Here is a 17,908-nt window from a genome sequence, read left to right on the forward strand (position 1 = left end):
ATACTCCTCCTGTTCCCTTTGTGTCTGGTTTTCTCTCCCACTGCAACAGCACCAGAACAAACAACAGAGCAAAGTAATATCTCTGAGAGCAAACATGGCAGTTTTACTCTGAACAAACACACAAATACCCTCGGGCTTGGGTTAGAAGAATACACAAATCCTTTAGAAACTAATTCCCAAGCACAGCAAGACAAAGACAGAGTTAAAAGACTCAAAACACCTGAGCAAGCAAAACACGCTTATTCCTCGCGAAGGTAAACATCAGGAGAAATCTCACTTGCTTTTCAAACCGGCAAGACAGCTATAATATATTACCTGCCTTAACTGTGATGATTGTACTTGTAGTCTGCACCCCATCCTAATGCACACTTGGCAGAGTCAGACCTCTTTCTAGCTCCCCAAGATAAACAGTCTGATGCTTGATTAAGGATTTCGGTTATAACATTCTGGGAATCGTCAGATTCGGTGACAGTAGATTCAAACCCCACGACAGAGATCATCCCCCATCCCCCCCCCCCGTCACTCTCTAGTGTGACAGACAAAGGCTCAGGAGAACTTAGGATGGCAGCTACTAGGTTTGCTACACAGTGATTGCACAGTTCACACTGAATTCTTTCCTTTGTGAATTACCCATGTTAAAGGCACGATGTGCCCCTATTAGCACACTCGCCCTGTTGCTTTTTGGTCTCTTCCTTCACAAAATATGGTTTCTACATTGTCCTGCTACACACTGGTTGCTTGGCCATTTCACAAAAGTGCAGAACGCCAGTCAGGTTGGGAGTAGCCAGGGTGCTGCAGGTCAGTACAGACCTCAGAGGTACATGGGCTGAGCTGCATGGTGGAGTTTGCATAGAAGCTGCCCGCACTGCTCCTGGCTCCAAGTAAAAATTTTTAACCCTTACATGTCAGAGCGGTAAGCCCTGATGAGCTGGAGCTGGCCCAGGAGAGTCCCTTGTTGGCAGACGGAGCCATGAAGCCCCATGAAGGAGAATCTCGACTTTCATTTGGGAAAAATACGTGTCTAGACTTATCACTTCCGAAGAGCCTTGAAAACTCGAATGGACGTAAACGAATATAAACTGGTGACAACGGCCAGAAGGAACAAGCAGCTGAATATTCCAATTCTGCAGCAGGAAATGGGGGGGGACCTAAGGAGCCCTCTACACCCAAGTCCATTAAGTTTGGGGTGTATCCCAAAGATTCACCTTGCTAATGCTTCCCCAAAACCTTAGGCTGCTCCAGTGTGTGCGGTGGTGGTGGTACAATAGTGGACAGCTACTTTGGTTCACAGGTCTGCCCCGTAACGCTAAGATCAGCTCTGCTTGTTGAAGGTTCCAGTCTTCTCTTAGCCGCCCCGCACTCCGGCATGCAAATCTGCCATTCACACAGGCCACAGTAGCTGACATGTATTCTGTGCACCCCCGGGATTCCAGCTTAGGGATGCACCATACACACACACCCCCCACCTGCCGGTGACGCATGACGCGAAAAGGCCAAGATGATGCTGCCATAAGACCTGCACCTGCTGCAGCCCATCTGTCTTCCCCTTCCGCACTCTCAGCTTGGAGTCAGTAGCTGCTATACCGAGGGAGCCTGGAGACCATTTCTTCTGACCCTCAACCCCCGTCAGATTAACCTGCCCCACTCCTACCCAGCCAGAGACGACGTGCTCCCCCCACCTTAAAGGAGACCACCAGCAGCTAGGAAAGCCACCCACCTCAAAACCCAATGGCACTGCATTTCCCGCTCGGACCACCCAGCTCATTAGCACCAGGGACCACCACTGCCTGCAGAATGCCTGCTAGATGCCATTGAAGTTACTGTCTGGAACAGATGCCAGGAAGCAGAGATACCAAGTGAAACCTGCAGGGGCTGCCAAGGATTTTGAGTGTGTGGGACTAGAATAGGGTTCATATGTGGGGTGGGTGAGTCAGGTATAAACTGGGGATAGGGAAGAGCTGATTAGTTCACCTCTTGATTTGAATGAACTGCACAAATTTGCTTTTGGGGGTGGGGGGGCTGAAAGTGTGGAATTAATTTATTAAGATGGGGGAGTGTGACAGGATAGGGAATTGACTAGGGAGAAAGAATGTAAGGAAGCGTGCGTATGAAATAGATGGGGTTATTTTTCATGAGAAGCTGGTGAATGGGAACACAGAATATTTTATCCAATAAACATCACAGATCACTGACTGAGGTGAAAAACTTGCAGGGTTGCTGTTTGTTAAAAATGTAATACTAAGCACAAATCATCCAAAAATCTATAACCACAAGCGTCACACTAGCCATGTCTTGCACTAACCACATAGAGAGTATTTCAGTGCTAATGCTTTGAGTATGTGGGTGGTAAAGCTTCATTGGATTTTATGCAGTCATTATCTGACTTGCCATTTAGAGTGTTTCTAACCATCTTCCCTGCTGTTGTTTCATCTCCTTCCCTGGCTGGAGACCCTGGGCTGTTTTGCCACCAGCTTCAGCTCTAAGTCAATGCCACTTTCAGAGCTCTCCCACGTCATCCTAATTTCCCTGCCCAACACACACACACACACACCACAACAAAGCCTGGATACGTCAAATATATATCACAGAGAGTGACTCTGCAGTGTGAACTTCCCCACTGTATCTGCAGGCTATCAAGTGATTCAGTTCAGGGCAAAGAGACTGATCGGGTGGTGAGAAAGAGCTCATTTCAACAGCATACAACCGATCATGGATGTTTCAAGTATTTCCTCTAAGTGAAATGTTTTGCCTTTCATAAAGGGTAACAGCCTTTGCAGCCTATGAAGCATAACAGATGCATTCTTACTTCTTTTACACGACAGAACTCACTGATATACTATCTTCCTTCTACTGCTCCACTCAGCCAAAACAAATCCTCTCACATGCTTAATTCCTTCCCCTGTGCCCCCAGATCACGCAGTTGGTAAATTGCCATAACTGTCTTCAGACTAGTAATTTGTCCAGTGTGACAGTATTGAAAAACTCAGAATCTGCTAACCGCAAGGGAAAGGGACGTGAGAAAACGTGACGCTTTGAAAAAACAAGTCGAGCTGGCGTTTTTGCTAGCCTGGTACCCAGCGTCTGTGCGTTCTCCTGTTTATCTTTGGAAATTTTGAAATGAGGGCACACATTTTGATTTGGATGGAGACTTTCAAAGGCACAAACGTGAGTTTAACCCCCAGCTCTCACTGACTTTGTCTTTTTGAAACTCTCCTCCTGGTCAGTGTTTCCCACTACTTGTTTAAGGGCCATTTATCGGTGTAACTATCTGTTGGTGTCGTTCATTTTGGCCGTGAAAATGTGTGAACTTCCCAAACCAGAGCTACTGATTAAGGGCTCTATCCTGAAAGGTGCTGAGCAACCTGGCTCTCACTGCAATGGAAATTAAGCACCTGCCTAACTATTTTACAAGATTAGGACCATAGGCACAGCACCTTGCTAATCTGAGCCATGTTTGTACAGTCCTTGGCACAATGGCTCCCTGACCCCTAGGCACTACTGTAATAGAAACAATAACAACTACTTATGGAGAGGAATGTACCACCTGATGAGCAGATAATATGGTTCAGAATCAGAATCTGAGCAAATGGCTCTTGATCAGGGGATCATGGTAAAAGATGAGGTGCTAGCCATGGTAAGAGAGAAACAATTTCCCACTACGCTGTATCAAAGTCTCTCTTTGCTCCTACCCCATTTGACTGTACTTTTACAAAAACTCTGAATAACTGAAACAAGATATTAAAAGTATTAGTCAGTGCAGGATTCCTCCCCATAGTATACAGGGTTTTGTCTCATCTAATATTAAACCAAACAATGGGGTTTTCTGGCCTGTAAATAACCTTTAACCATGGTCATTAGAGTAGAAGTGCCCTTGAAATACAACAAGCTGACCTGCAGTATTTCACATCAAGCAGAATTGCTAGGTTTATTTCAGTCATCAGATATATTCTTTATTCACTCCAAAAAGCAGAGATGGGGATATTTCATACAAAGCACAGTCAACCTGTGGAACTCCTTGCCAGAGGATGTTGTGAAGGCCAAGACTACAATAAGGTTCAAAAAAGAATTAGATAAGTTAATGGAGGATCGATCCATCCATGGCTATTAGCAGGGATGGTATCCCTAGCCTCTGTTTGCCAGAAGCTGTGAATGAGCGACAGGGGATGGATCACTGGATGTTTACCTGTTCTGTTCATTCCCTCTGGGGCACCTGGCACTGGCCACTGTCGGAAGACAGGATACTGGGCTAGATGGATCTTTGGTCAGACCCAGTACGGCTGTTCTTATGTTCTTATTTAAGGGCCCGACTATCTTTTTGCCTGTAGTTTTGCAAAGATACTACTGATTAGTGATTGCCAGGCATACAGCATCCCAGACGATTGACCTCCCCCCCATCTCTACATTTAACAAAGCCACATGCAACCTTTTTAACACATGAACAATGGAAGTTCTCTTTCCAAAATCCTGTATTAGTGCTCCAGCCCACACTTCATCAGCTACTACCTTTAGGATAACAGTTCAGTTGCGTACATTAAGGACCCTTCTGGACCTTATTAGCAGCACCTTCAAGATTACTCTCATGCTTTTTCTCCCAGTGTTTAAAGACACTTGGGGGTGGATTATTTTCCTCCTTACATCAATGTAACCCCACTGACTTCAATAGAATCACCCCTGATTTACACCACTGTAAGCACAAGGAGGCTCAAGCCCTTAAATGACACCAAAGATCTCTTACATCTTCCCTGATTGAGAGCAGGCCTAGAGTCAGCTCCAGGCTAACGTCACAGTTCTCACCCAACTGGTGGAGTCTGACCTAGTTTTAACCCTGCTGAATAAGCAAACAAACAAAATTAGTGGGAGAAAGAAATTGCAGAAACAGTTCAGGGTTTTTTCTCCATCATACTTGGTGCTTCTTATCAGCAGGGTCACTGCTTAATATTTAGCGCCATTTCTTTCCTATTGCATTTAAAATGCCATCACAAGAGCCCAACCTGCAGAAAAGGGTGGTATGCGGCTGTGCGCCCACAGGGGCGGCTCAAGGAAGGCATTGTGCTCAAGGGATCACTGCTCCCCACTTGCCTTGTAGAGGGTAGTGATTTTCTGCTGGTTGACTTATGCTATCAACACATTGCTCACATCCCCAGGCCAGTGATGGGGAGGTGGAGCCATGGCTCCGCCTATTCCTCACACTCTTGCTCCACCAAAGGTTGTAATCGAATGAGTAGCCTACATAAGGACAGTCAGTCCTAAGTATGGGGGAGGAATGGGGCATGGGATTATTAGCCCCTCTTTTCCTGTGTAGAGAAAGTCCAAGTCACAGTTAGAGCATGCCAAAATATTTCAAAATTTTGACAACAAATATTTGCATATTTGCTGGGTGTGATTGTGAGTGTGATTTCCAACCAGCTTAGAGAGTGGTCAATGTTTTTCAAAATGTACCTGTCTCTGTGTTCTCACTTTAGTCTTAGGGGGCCAAATGCTACCCTGATATTGAAAAAAAAAATGTTTCTTGCTTAATTAGTTTTACCCTCATTTCAACATCTTCAAGGCCATTAGCATTTGGGAGTTATTTCACTGCTTTCTCCGTACTAGAACTACACACAATTTTATATTTGGTTTTTCCCTTTACCATTTTATATTCTTTCAGATATCTGATTTCTTTCCTTTGTGCCAGAACACACATTATCTGCTTTTCTGTGAAAAGAGAATTCCAGGGCCACTGAACATGCTTGTTATATCTTGCTGAGACCTTAATTTCGATGTTCTACTGGGAAATTTTGCTTTCCGCAACTGGAAATGGGCGAATCACCAACGTTTGCTGAGTGCTATTGACTTGAGTCGTCTCTAACATAGTATATTATGGTACCTGACATGGCAATGACCCAACAGCTGGTTACCTATCTGCTTGTTCCTTGATGGACTAAGTGAAAGGACTTGTTAGTCTCAATCTGGCTTTTAGTAAAAAGCCATCCATACCACAAAGCCAACCCTATAAAAAGAGATAGCACTTGACAGGCTCAGCCAAAAGGGCCAGAGATTGAATAGGCATGAAAACTAAGTTACCGTCTCACCCCATGAAAGTGGTGTTTCCAGGTCTGGGTTGAGATACATTGGGGAGCTGGCAGTGGGGAATTTGCAGCACTGCTGCCAATGCTTTGAGGATCAATATCGCCCTGCACCTTTCACCAACCACGAAATTCAGACTTAAACGAGCCCCAGAGGCAGGGAAAAGGAAGACATTGCAGTGGTCATGCAAGTGGATAAGGGATTAATCAACTCTTTACATCAAGCTGGTAAGTCTAAGGTGGAGATCCATCATATGGTTTAGAAAACATAGAGTAAAAGTCGTTTTAATGAAGCCGAGAGGTTTCTGAAGAGAAACATTCTAAAGGGAAACAAGGGCTTGTGTAATCGCTACACAGTGCTGAGAGAGAGCCAGGATCCTGTTCTTCTTTCTCAGTTCATTATTCATCCCGGAGAGGTCAAGTGGCCAACAGGGCAGACCAGTAGCACAGGAGAACGAACAACGAAAGGAACAGCCTGCTTCCTTTTTGAAAACATTTCTCAAGGTGGGTGTGATTTTTCTTCCCTGGAGTGGTGCGAAATAGGACTAAGACCTTTACTGAATGTGCCACAAGGACAAAGGCAGACCAGTGAGCGGTTATTAACACATCTTATATACACACAGCAGTTATGGGAGATGGCCAGGAAATTCAAATTCACATGTAGAATTCAGAATAAAAATCAAAACGTAGAAACCACCTGGAAGAGAAGGTCAGTTCAACAACACATTAGGCTACACAAGGAAATAAATTCCCTCAGGTTAGTCTAATTCCCATCCAACAGAACATGTAGTCTGTTAAGTGCAGCCAAAGAAGCCCAGGAAAGACTACAAGAATGACACCTCTTGGGCCTGAAGAATTTAGAAATGGTATTAAGAGTTATAACAAGGGTTCAAATCTGGCTCAGGTTAGCAGTACACAGAAGTCATTGACATCTGACAGCTCATACGTAGTGTGTCTCAGTTCAGTTTTTAGTGGGCAAGTGTGCACTGGCAACCCAAGATCAGGGCCAAGGAAAGGAAAACTACAGAAACCATTAACCACAAACCCCTGGTTGTGGTACTACTAGAATAAAGTTGAGATATAAAGACAGAGTATTCTCTGCTCCTGCTCACCTTCTGACTCAAATTCAGGAATGCACTTAAGCACATGCTTAACTCCCACTGGCTTCAATGGGATTTAGGAATATGCTTAAGTGCTTTCTGAAATAGGAATCACTTCTGAAGCAGGGCTTCTCTGCATAAAGGACTTCGATTTCTAGTTATCCCAAATGCATTTTCCGTCAGTCTTCAAACAGGCACACGAAATAAAAGAGTTAATAAGACTTGGCATAATTCCATGCTAATGAAAACCTTTTCATAATTTTCACAAAATTGGAAATTAGCTTTAGTTTCTGATCACTTGAAATACAGAAACTGCCTAGTTCAGCTTTTCTACAATTTTTTAGGTTTTATGGGGTTTATTTTGCTGCAGAATTGTTGACATAATGCTGCTTTGATGAATGCGGCCCGAAGTCTCTCAGTATGCTGCCATAGTACGAGACATTGGAGAAACGAGAGGTTCTGAGAGAATGAATCATCATGGCTTGCAATAAAAAATGATAAAGACAAAGAATGTCTTTAATGAAGGTGTTGGCTGCATGACACTTTATCAAAAGGGATATGAAGAGAAGACCAAAAAAAAAAAATCACAAAAGGTTAGTAGCAATGGGAGATTAAGTACTCAGACGAACTAAAATATACAAAGCAGAAAAAAAAATATAAAACCGTATGTAGAAAGCCAACCCTTCTCCAGGCTAGAAATAAGAACAAAACATGCGGTTGTTTTCTGTGAACCTCACGTTCACTCAGTGATAAGGGCCACATGAGTTTGCTGTGAAATTCATTTTAAAAAATCATGCCTTCCCCCAAACTTTTATTTTGATAGATCTCTTTTGAAAATGAAATGAATGGAAAGACAAGTAAAGCATGAGGTCTAAGTTCAATGTCTGTCTGTCTTTTTTTGGCTTACTAAAATAGAGAATCCCTCCCCCTTTTTTTAAGAACACATATTAAGGCAAAATTTATGAGAATTACGCACCGGTAATTTTGATTATAAATATATATATGTCACTGAGCAGCATCAGAAAAAGGATCTCCTGTTGGTAAGTTATAATTGATAACTTGGCTAAGGAGAGTCAGGTCAGCGAATGGGTGTCCTACATCAGCACCATGAACTTTTGCAAGAAATCACAAGTAGTGCAAGACAGCTAAAAGCATAAAATCAAGGTTAAAACAGATCACACAATTATTTATCTATAAAATATGCATGGGTACAGGGCAAAAATATTTGAGTGGATGCTACTTTCATCCCAAATTCACTTTCTGTCATGCTCTTCTGCACCAGATACGGACTGGTCACAGAACTTCCTTATCCAGACCAGATGTGTTCATCATAAGATATTTTAACTCTCTGCCAGGTATGGCTGTGATTCGTTTAAATAAGGTATTTTACACAGTGCCACCTAGGGGCTGAAAAGTAAAATACAGTTTACAATTCCATTACCTCTCCAACTTCTACAGTCCGACCCTTTACAATATTTAAAACTATCACACTGTCTGTGAAGTTCAGTATGTATCAGTCTGTTAAGTGTCTCTGAATCGTACTTGTTTTCTAATTAAAATGACCCAAACACGTAACAAGTTGGTCATCTGGCTGTCCATTAATTATGACTGGCTGTGGTCTGTCTGGAATCCTTGAATCTTCTTCTTGTTCTGCATCTGCCACCTGGAGACTTTGCTCCGTTGATTGTTCTTGCTGAGAAACAAACTGTAGATGTCAACGGTTTCCACTGAACTCTCCACTGTCAGTTTCAATCACATATGATCTGGGCACTGAATTCTTGTTCTTCACCACAGCTGGAGTTGTCCATCCTTTTTCTTTGTCCAATTTGACATGAACGTCGTGGTCCTGCCAGTTTCCTTAACTGAGTGATATCTGTTGTAAAAGTGTTCATAGACTCTCTTAGCTTTTTTATCTGATTTGGCCACTCTCTTTATGTCTGGCCACTTTGGAAATAGGTTCTTTTCCAAATTTGGAACAGTAGTTCTGAGTTGCCTTCCCATCAGGAGTTGCGCTGGACTATATCCAGTAACCGCTACTGGTAGTAATCTGTAACTCCGAAGAGTGAGGAATGGATCTTTCTACTGTAGGATTTTCTTAGCTGTCCGTACAGCTCTCGCACCCACTTCATTTGCTTGTGGATAATGTGGGCTGCCAGTAACGTGATCAAAATCATATTTCATTCAGAATGACTTAAATTCTGATTCAGTGAATTGTGGTCCATTGTCCATCGCTAGTTGTTCTGGAACACTAAAGTGAGCAAAGTGCACTTCAGTTTCTCAGTAACACTGCAACATGTTATGTCTTTCAAGTACATTATTTCTATATAGCTGGGTGACCAGATAATGATGTCCTCTGAATCTGCATAAATCTGCAGATAGTCTCTTCCAAGGTCTCTCTGAGAGAGGTGTTTGTACACTGTATGACTCAGCATTGTCTCAAGTTGTTTTGTACTGGATCGCATCTCAAGAGTCCAATATCATCAAATCCTCTTTCGAGTTCTTCCACCTTTCCCACTAGGCCCATCCTGGTGGCCACCACGCTGCAGCTGAGAAAGTTGTTGGTCTTTGATCCTTTGATCACATGCACTCTGAATGCATAGCTTTTGTCCTTGTAAGTTCTTTTTGTCGTCAACTGACCGAGGCAGCTCAGAATACCTCTAGGGCTAGTCAGAGCTGTCATGTAACAAACTCTGGGAGGGGTTGAAAGTGACTCTAAGTCCCTTCTGAGAGGGCTGTGATGTTAGCTCCTGAGTCAATTTAAAAGTCATTGTCTTGCCATGAATATTCAGTGTACTTATAGCCATGTCGGTCCCAGGATATTAGAGAGACAAGATGGGTGAGGTAATATTTTTTATTGGACCAACTTCTGTTGGTGAAAGAGACAAGCTTTTGACATAAGACCGTTACCTTTTCCGTAATTGGTGTTCTTTGAGATGTGTTGCTCATGTCTATTCCACAATAGGTGTGCGTGCTCGCCACGTGCACCGGTGTCGGAAGTTTTTCCCCTAGCAGTACCCGTAGGGGAGCGCCCCTAGCGACCCCTGGAGTGGCGCCTCCATGGTGCAGTATAAGAGGCACTGCGCGCTCCCCCCACCCTCAGTTCCTTCTTGCCAGACAACTCCAACAGAGGGGAAGGAGGGCGGGATGTGGAATAGACATGAGCAACACATCTCGAAGAACACCAGTTACGGAAAAAGTAACTGTCTTTTCTTCTTCGAGTGATTGCTCATGTGTATTCCACACTAGGCGATTCCAAGCTATATCTGTTGGAGGTGGGTAGGAGTTCACAAATTTCTGGGATGGAGTACGGCCCTGCCGAACCCGGCGTCCTCCCTTGTCTGAGAGACAATCTCATAAAGCGAGGTGAAAGTGTGACCCGACTACAGGTCACACACTGAACGAACAAGAGTTCTGGGGACAAGCTGCAGCAAAGCTGGAGCAGAGCAATTCCGACGCACCTTCACTGGCGGCAAGAAGGAAGTGAGGATGGGGGGAGTGCGCAGCTAGGGTACTGCTAGGGGAAAAACTTCTGACACTGGTGCACATGCGAGCGCACACACACCTATTGTGGAATACACATGAGCAATCACTTGAAGAAGAAACACAGAGCTCTTCTTCGGGAGCTCTGTGCAGCTCCAACGCTTGTCTCTCTTACCATAAATAGTCAGTTTCACTCTCTGAGCAGAGTCTATGTCATCACAAGGAACAATGGCTCTTACATGTCTGTAAGGAGTCAACTCCCTGAAAGCTTTGGTGCAGCAAACAGCTGCAAAATGTCCGTATTTCATGAATATGTTACACCTGTGCCTCCGGCTGGACATGCATCATCTCTTGGGATATGACTTTTTTCCACACCTTGCACATGTAGGCTGGAATTTGTCCCTCTTAATCTGGAAGTTCTCTCTCTTTGCCTCAGGTGTTTTATGATAATGACTTTTAATACTCAAGTGTCTGTTTACAGTTTCTAAGCTAGATTCTGATTTTTCAGGTTTGTCAAGTTGCTCTAGGTTTTGCTGTCTCACCAGCTCAGAATGCTTTGCTCTCTGTATAGTTATGGTTAGGGTTACATCTATCTTCAGTTGTAGCTGCTGTGAAATGTTTGTATTGGCTAACTGAAAAACCAGACTCTGTCTGATATGTTTATGTTTTGCATTTTCAAAAACCACAATTTGCAGCCAATGTATTAAGAGGTGTTAGCAAACATTCAACATTTTCCCCTAGTTCTTGAGCTCTCTGGTGAAAACATGCCTTTTCATAAACCACATTTCTCAAGGGCGTAAAGTATGCATCAAACATAACCAGAACTCCTTCATGGTCATCTTTGAAACAGTCTTCAATAAAGTCAAAGGATTTTAAAGATATGTTCTGCTTGCTTCTCCATAGCATAAATTAAAGAAGATTCCTGTATATCTCGAGTTCTTTGTGGAGTTTGTCTGCAATACAAAATCTTGCAAAACACTGTTTCCAGCCTCTCCATTGGGAAGGTTTGTCAAAGCTGAAGTTCTCTGGGGCACTGAAGAGTGCCATATTGATGAGATCCTACAACCTTTTTTGCTTTGTTCCTTCTGTCTGCCACCTTTGTTGACATTTTCCTTCTGTTTCTGTTCTTCGTTTACTCCTGACACCATGCCATGTTCTTCTCTACCACCAGATATGGGCTGTTCCCGGTGCTTCCTTCTGAACAAGATACACATCAGCTATGTTCATCATCAGATCCTTGAATGCCCTGCCTGGTATGGGGTTTGTTTAAATGAGGTATTTTACACACAGCATCACCTAGCGGTGGAGTACAATACAATTTAGTTTTCCATTATTACACCTTCCTGTGCTGTTTGTGGTTACATCTCGGAGGGAGCAATCCCTCTCAACTCCTCTCTCTGGAAAGGGGTGGCTGCGCTGCTTCTCGGCCGCTCTTGTAATTGGGGAAGCCCTCATTACACACACAATAGCCTTCAGATGGTTAAAATCAGACTTGGGCTGATCAAAGAGGCAATCACGTTCGGGAATAAAGGCCATTCTGCTGAAGCCACCCAGCCTCCAAGCCCCACAGGTTCAAATCGAGTGATTGCCAGCTGGAGCATGATGGCTGACCTCCAACTCAACAATGGAGCACAAGGAAAGAGTTGGTCTCTTATGTAGACAGGATCCAAACCATACAGAGACTGATAGATCAATATCACCACCCTGAGTCACACCCAGAAGCTAATGGAATGCCAGTACAATCTGCAGCGTATCCTCTGGCAGTAGTTCTTAACCTTTTTCTTATCAGGACCCGTCAAGATTCCCCTCTAATCTAGCTGGGACTCCCCCACCGGCCCTTGATCCCTCCCACACACAGCAAACTGAGCAACATGAGAAGGGCAGCGTGATAATGTCCTATGGCTAAGTCCACGGCCTTCAAAAACAGCAGAAGCTTCCTGGTTTTCTTAGAGTGTAACTTCACACAGAGCATGTTACACTAGTGCAGTTTGGAGATCACAAAGATGTGGATAATTGTGGACCACAACAGAGAGAAATGATCGCTGTGGCTGGATCAAGTGGAGAAGAATAAAGGTGCTTTTTGCTCCCCAAAACAAACTGGAGACTCCAGAAGCACCCAGAGATCTGGAAGAACTTAATTAACAATAATGGGGACAAGCACCACCCCCAAACAACTCTCTAGTTGCTTCCACAACCAACCAATATTTCCTCCATCTCATCTGGAATGAGCCATAGCCATCTTTGCTCCCACATCTATCCCTGTTCTCACTTACCCTCTGAAAGACCAGTGCCAACTCAAGCAATCCTATTCACACCTACAGCCAAGTCAACACCAGCAGGTTTGCAGGGACCAACACATCCTCTGGTAACAGCACAAGGTACCAGTTACACCATGGTTAATTCTGAAAGGCTAGAGGGAGGGGTAGGGCAAAAAGAAGGATGATATGAAAACACAGATGGACTGAAATGAAAGGAATAGCAAGCGACGGAAATGTAGCATCTAGGCCAGAGATGACTTCAGGAGGAAAAGACTTTGACCCAGGGATACATAACTTCATAACAAGTAAGTAGGTAGAGTCCCATCCTGCATTGACTAGAGTCTACACACATCAGGTCAGATGCTTAGCAGGTATAAACTGAAGTCAATGGAGTGAATTTGATTTATATCAGCCAAGGATGTGGCTCAAGGATGTAGTTCAAATTTACCCCATCTGTGGTTTAGCTTTGACTTCATTGTTGTTGTTCAAGGTATCAGCGAACTTCAGTTTGCGGTTTTCTCCCCAGAGCTCTCTCTGTCCCTGGTCCTAGTTCCCACTGAATCACACACATCCTAAAAAGTTCTTATAAGAAGCCGGCATCTGCTGTATGATTTAAGTCCATCAAAATCTTTGTAGCTATGCAAGAGATGAGACCGCTATCCCTTTAGATTTCAGCTATGTCTTATGGCTCATGCAAGTATTCTGATCGAAGTAATTTCACATCACATATAACAAATGGACTGAATGTTAGGCTGGAGTATCCTTTGCCATAGTAGCCAACCCTTTTAGTCTCCAATTCAGCAAATCATCCCTAATCAGCAAAATTCTAAGCACATACTTAAGCCTTATTGACTTTAATGGGATCGAAGCACTTGCTTAAGCGATTTGATGAATTACGACCTTAACTGCTGGTGGATAATATCTAGTTATAAACGTCTATGGTCATAAAAAAGGGTATTGGAAGGGAGATAAAACGCCATGTCTCAGGGTTCAAGGTAATCACTATTAGAATGAAACCTTAACAAGAAGCTGATTACCACACATCTGCCCACTGTATCTGCACTGGTAGATATGCACTAGCTCTGCTCAAGCTAGTGTGTTAAAAATAGCAGGGAGGCTGCTCCGCGTGGGTGGTGATTTGGGCTAGCCACACGAGCATGTATTAGGGGCGTAGGCAGATTTGCAATTGGGTAGCTAGCCTGAGTGGATAGTGATGCTGCAGCAGCCACATGGCTACTTTTAGCACGCTAGCTTGAGCTGTGTTAATGCGTGTTTGACAACCCAGTGGAAAGGATGCTCCCAGCTGTGTAGGTGTGTGTGTGTGTTTCGGGGGAAAGAGTGTTGCACCTTCCTCTGAATCGTCTGGTGCCGGCCTCTGTCAGAGACAGGGTACTGGAAGAGTGGGCCACAGTATGAGCCAGCCTGGCAATTCTTATGTTCCTATTCGCAGACAAAAATAAATTAAGATATCGTGAAGGTGGAGAATAGATACATTAGTAATTTAATGGTAAAAAAATTGGCAGGGTTGTTGTAAATTATCCAGAAAACCCCAAGTATAAACCCAGGAAATTCCAAGTTATGGTCATCTTAGAAGAAATCCAAACAAGTTAAGAATCACACAGTTAAGGCACTCCAAGCACACTGATTATGCCTTTTAGTGACATTGTGCAGTTACGATTAAGTCATTTAAGTGCTTCATGGACTCCGATTAGATTCCACTTATTTGTAAAGACAGTCATACTTTTCTTCAATTCTTCTCCCCTCGTGTCACTGCTACGGGGAAGAGACTCGAATTTCTCATGAACAGGTATTCACCGCTCAAAGGATGAACTGCTCAGCCCAGTTCCAGCCCCTTTACTCAGGATAAAATGGGCTGGAGCAGCGTAAAGGGTTTCAAAAGCCCTGTATCCGGCTGGTGTAGGGTTCCTCTGGGGCAGGAACTGAGGAAGACAGCTCTAAGGCTATCCTCCAAGGACCCCTCAAAAGCCCTGGCATTGGGGGAGGTGTGTGTGTGCTGGAATTCAGAGCTGTAGGTTTAACCCATGAAAGCTTATGCCCAAATAAATTTGTTAGTCTCTAAGGTGCCACAAGTACTCCTCGTTCTTTTTGCTGATACAGACTAACACGGCTGCTACTCTGAAACCTAAAATATACTAGGGACTGCAGAACAGTCTGGGACTGGGAGGGCATAAACTTGCTCCTGAGCTGCCAGTTCTGTGCTGTGCTTCTTAGACAAGCAGCACAGAACCTCACCCAAACCCCACCATCAAAACAAACATAAGAATGGCCAAACTGGGTCTGATCAAAGGTCCATCTAGCTCAGTATCTTGTCTTCCAACAGTGGCCAATGCCAGGTGCCCCAGAGGGAATGAATAGAACAGGTAATCATCTATTGATCCATCCCATGTCGCCCATTCCCAGCTTCTGGCAAACGGAGGCTAGGGACTCTGTCCCTGCCCATCTTGACTACTAGCCATTGATGGACCTATCCTCCATGAATTTATCTAGTTCTTTTTTGAACCCTATTGTAGTCTTGGCCTTCACAACATCCTCTGGCAAGGAGTTCCACAGGTTGACTGTGCGTTGTGTGAAGAAATACTTCCTTCTGTTTGTTTTAAACCTGCTGCCTATTAATTTGGTGCCCCCTAGTTCTTGTGTTATGAGAAGGAGTAAATAACTCTTCCTTATTTAGTTTCTCCACATCAGTCATGATTTTATACAAACTTCATTTGCAATCTCAGTTGGGGAGATTATGACAGCGTGGGAACTAGGGGCCAACCATTTTGCCATCTCCAGAGAGGATTCTCTCAAAGCCAAACTTGCTCAGCTCGCAGTGTATCCCATGCTTCCCAGAGAGAATTCATCTTCCGACGCTGTCAAAACGGATACTTTCCATAAGCAATAGCATTCTTTAAAATCACTTGTAGAGCTGCAGGCAGCACAAGTACAATATGTATTTTGGTTATTATTCCCGGTATATAAACTTTGGAGCAGAAAGCACACAAGCACACAAAATCCTGTGCAGGTAAACCAGGCAAACAAAAATCTCAGAAAAAGAATTCATTTAAATACTGGCAACTTGATCCTATAATTCCAACTCTTGGGCTACTAAAAATACGACAGTTAAAACCCGTGTCCCTGCTGCTACTGTTGCTTTCTGTAGCCCAAGCCACGGTATATTCATGTGCTATTAAAGAGCAGCCATCGCACTAAAATACACTTTACACTGTGTTCCCAGAGGTCCTGTTTTTTGTGTATGAAATAGCTTAATATGGCACTTCACAGCCTCTTAAGTGGGCACATAGGAAATAATGCGAAGGAATTAACACCATGTTCAAAAATCATTGGAATAAAATCCAACTTCTCAGTTTTCAGACCAAATGTCCAACAAATACATTTTGGGTGTGGGTTTTTGGTTTTTTTTTGGTTTGTTATTAGTTCCTAAGATCGTTTCCTACAAATCTTAAGAATATGGAACCCCAGAATACCTAACAGCCACACATTTACAGATGGTACCAGCAAGATATAAATAGTGTCCTCTTCTTGGTGAGATTTATGAAAGCCAATTAAATTACATACATTATAAGCCATTTATAAACGCTCTTCAACAGACCAATCAGCCAGGAGCCAGTACTGAAAACTTGCTTTTAACAAAATGCATATCAGTTAGGAGGGGAATACGACCTATAATTACCACTTTAGTAACAAAATAAGGAAAGCACAGAGATGGACTGAACACAAGACCACGATTAAATAAAACAGACATTTGTAGGGGTTGAAGTTCAAGCTGAGAATGAACTCAGAAGGCAAGCCTTACAAAAGCAACAAAAAAAAAGCTTAGCTAATCTAAAAGTTGCTAGCAACGGCAAAGTAAAGTTCAGCAATAACTTAGTACTACCTAACTTGGTGAACAGTCCCACTGAAATCAATAGTACTACTCATGGAATTAGACACTAATCAACACGAGTAAGGGTAGTAGACTTGAATCCAGTGCGCGGTACCTATTATTGACACTGGAGACCAACAAAATACCGCTGCCACCACGAAAAATGAGGTAAACTGCACAAGAAAGAACAATCCCAGTTTCCAGTGCTTTTTTGCTCACTGCTTCATAAACTTTCCAGATTTTCAGCATGCAAGAAACACATGCCAATTAATCCTTCTAGCAGATTCAAAAGCCAGTTGTAATAAACTGTTAGTGTCTTTGCTCCCATTTTGATAACTTACAGTCTAAAAAGGATTTCTCTTCGGTTTTGTTGAAAAAGGAGGAATTTTAAGGTCAGATACTCAACCGGTGGCAATTAGCGGTGATAGACTGACACCACTACATGGCAGCTGAGGATCTGACCCCCTCCGTGTTCATGGAAGTGGCACACACTGTGCTACCCACAGCAAGACATATAGAGCCAGCTTTTGTCCATTGAATTTCAGAGTATGCTAATGCCAAGGACTAAATGTATGGGTAATTAATTATTCTGGTATTTATTAACACTTCTGTACTAAGTAGCCTTTGAACCAATCATATTGACCTGCTCCGTTTAGGTTATTTAAGCTTTCTTATTACATAAAAATGTTGTAGACATACAGTAGAAACAATAAAAGATACAAATCGAGAAGCAATAATTACGGAATGCATACATTTACAATATAATTATACAGTAAAAAGTCATAAAAAATCACAAAAGATCTGAACTTAAAAAAACACGCACAGATTTGGGTATTTTGTTTCTACCCTAACATTCTTTTAGACATCAATTATGCAGCTGCAAAACCCGCCTGAAGATGATACGATTGAAAATACAAAAAACATTAGTCATTCTCTGATCAAGACATTTGCACTACCAGCAGGCTAGCTGAAGTATGGTGAAGTGTACAGTAAGGGGCTGGCTTAATGATACAGTATTTAATATAAAATCTGGTTTTGCAATACTTACTTAACTGTCTTTATACAATATTTCCACAACTAAGTAAGAGTTGAAAGAATTATGGCCTCATTGACTAACAT

This window comes from Chelonia mydas, chromosome 7 (genome assembly GCF_015237465.2).
Source record: "Chelonia mydas isolate rCheMyd1 chromosome 7, rCheMyd1.pri.v2, whole genome shotgun sequence".
Lineage (NCBI taxonomy): Eukaryota > Metazoa > Chordata > Testudines > Cheloniidae > Chelonia > Chelonia mydas.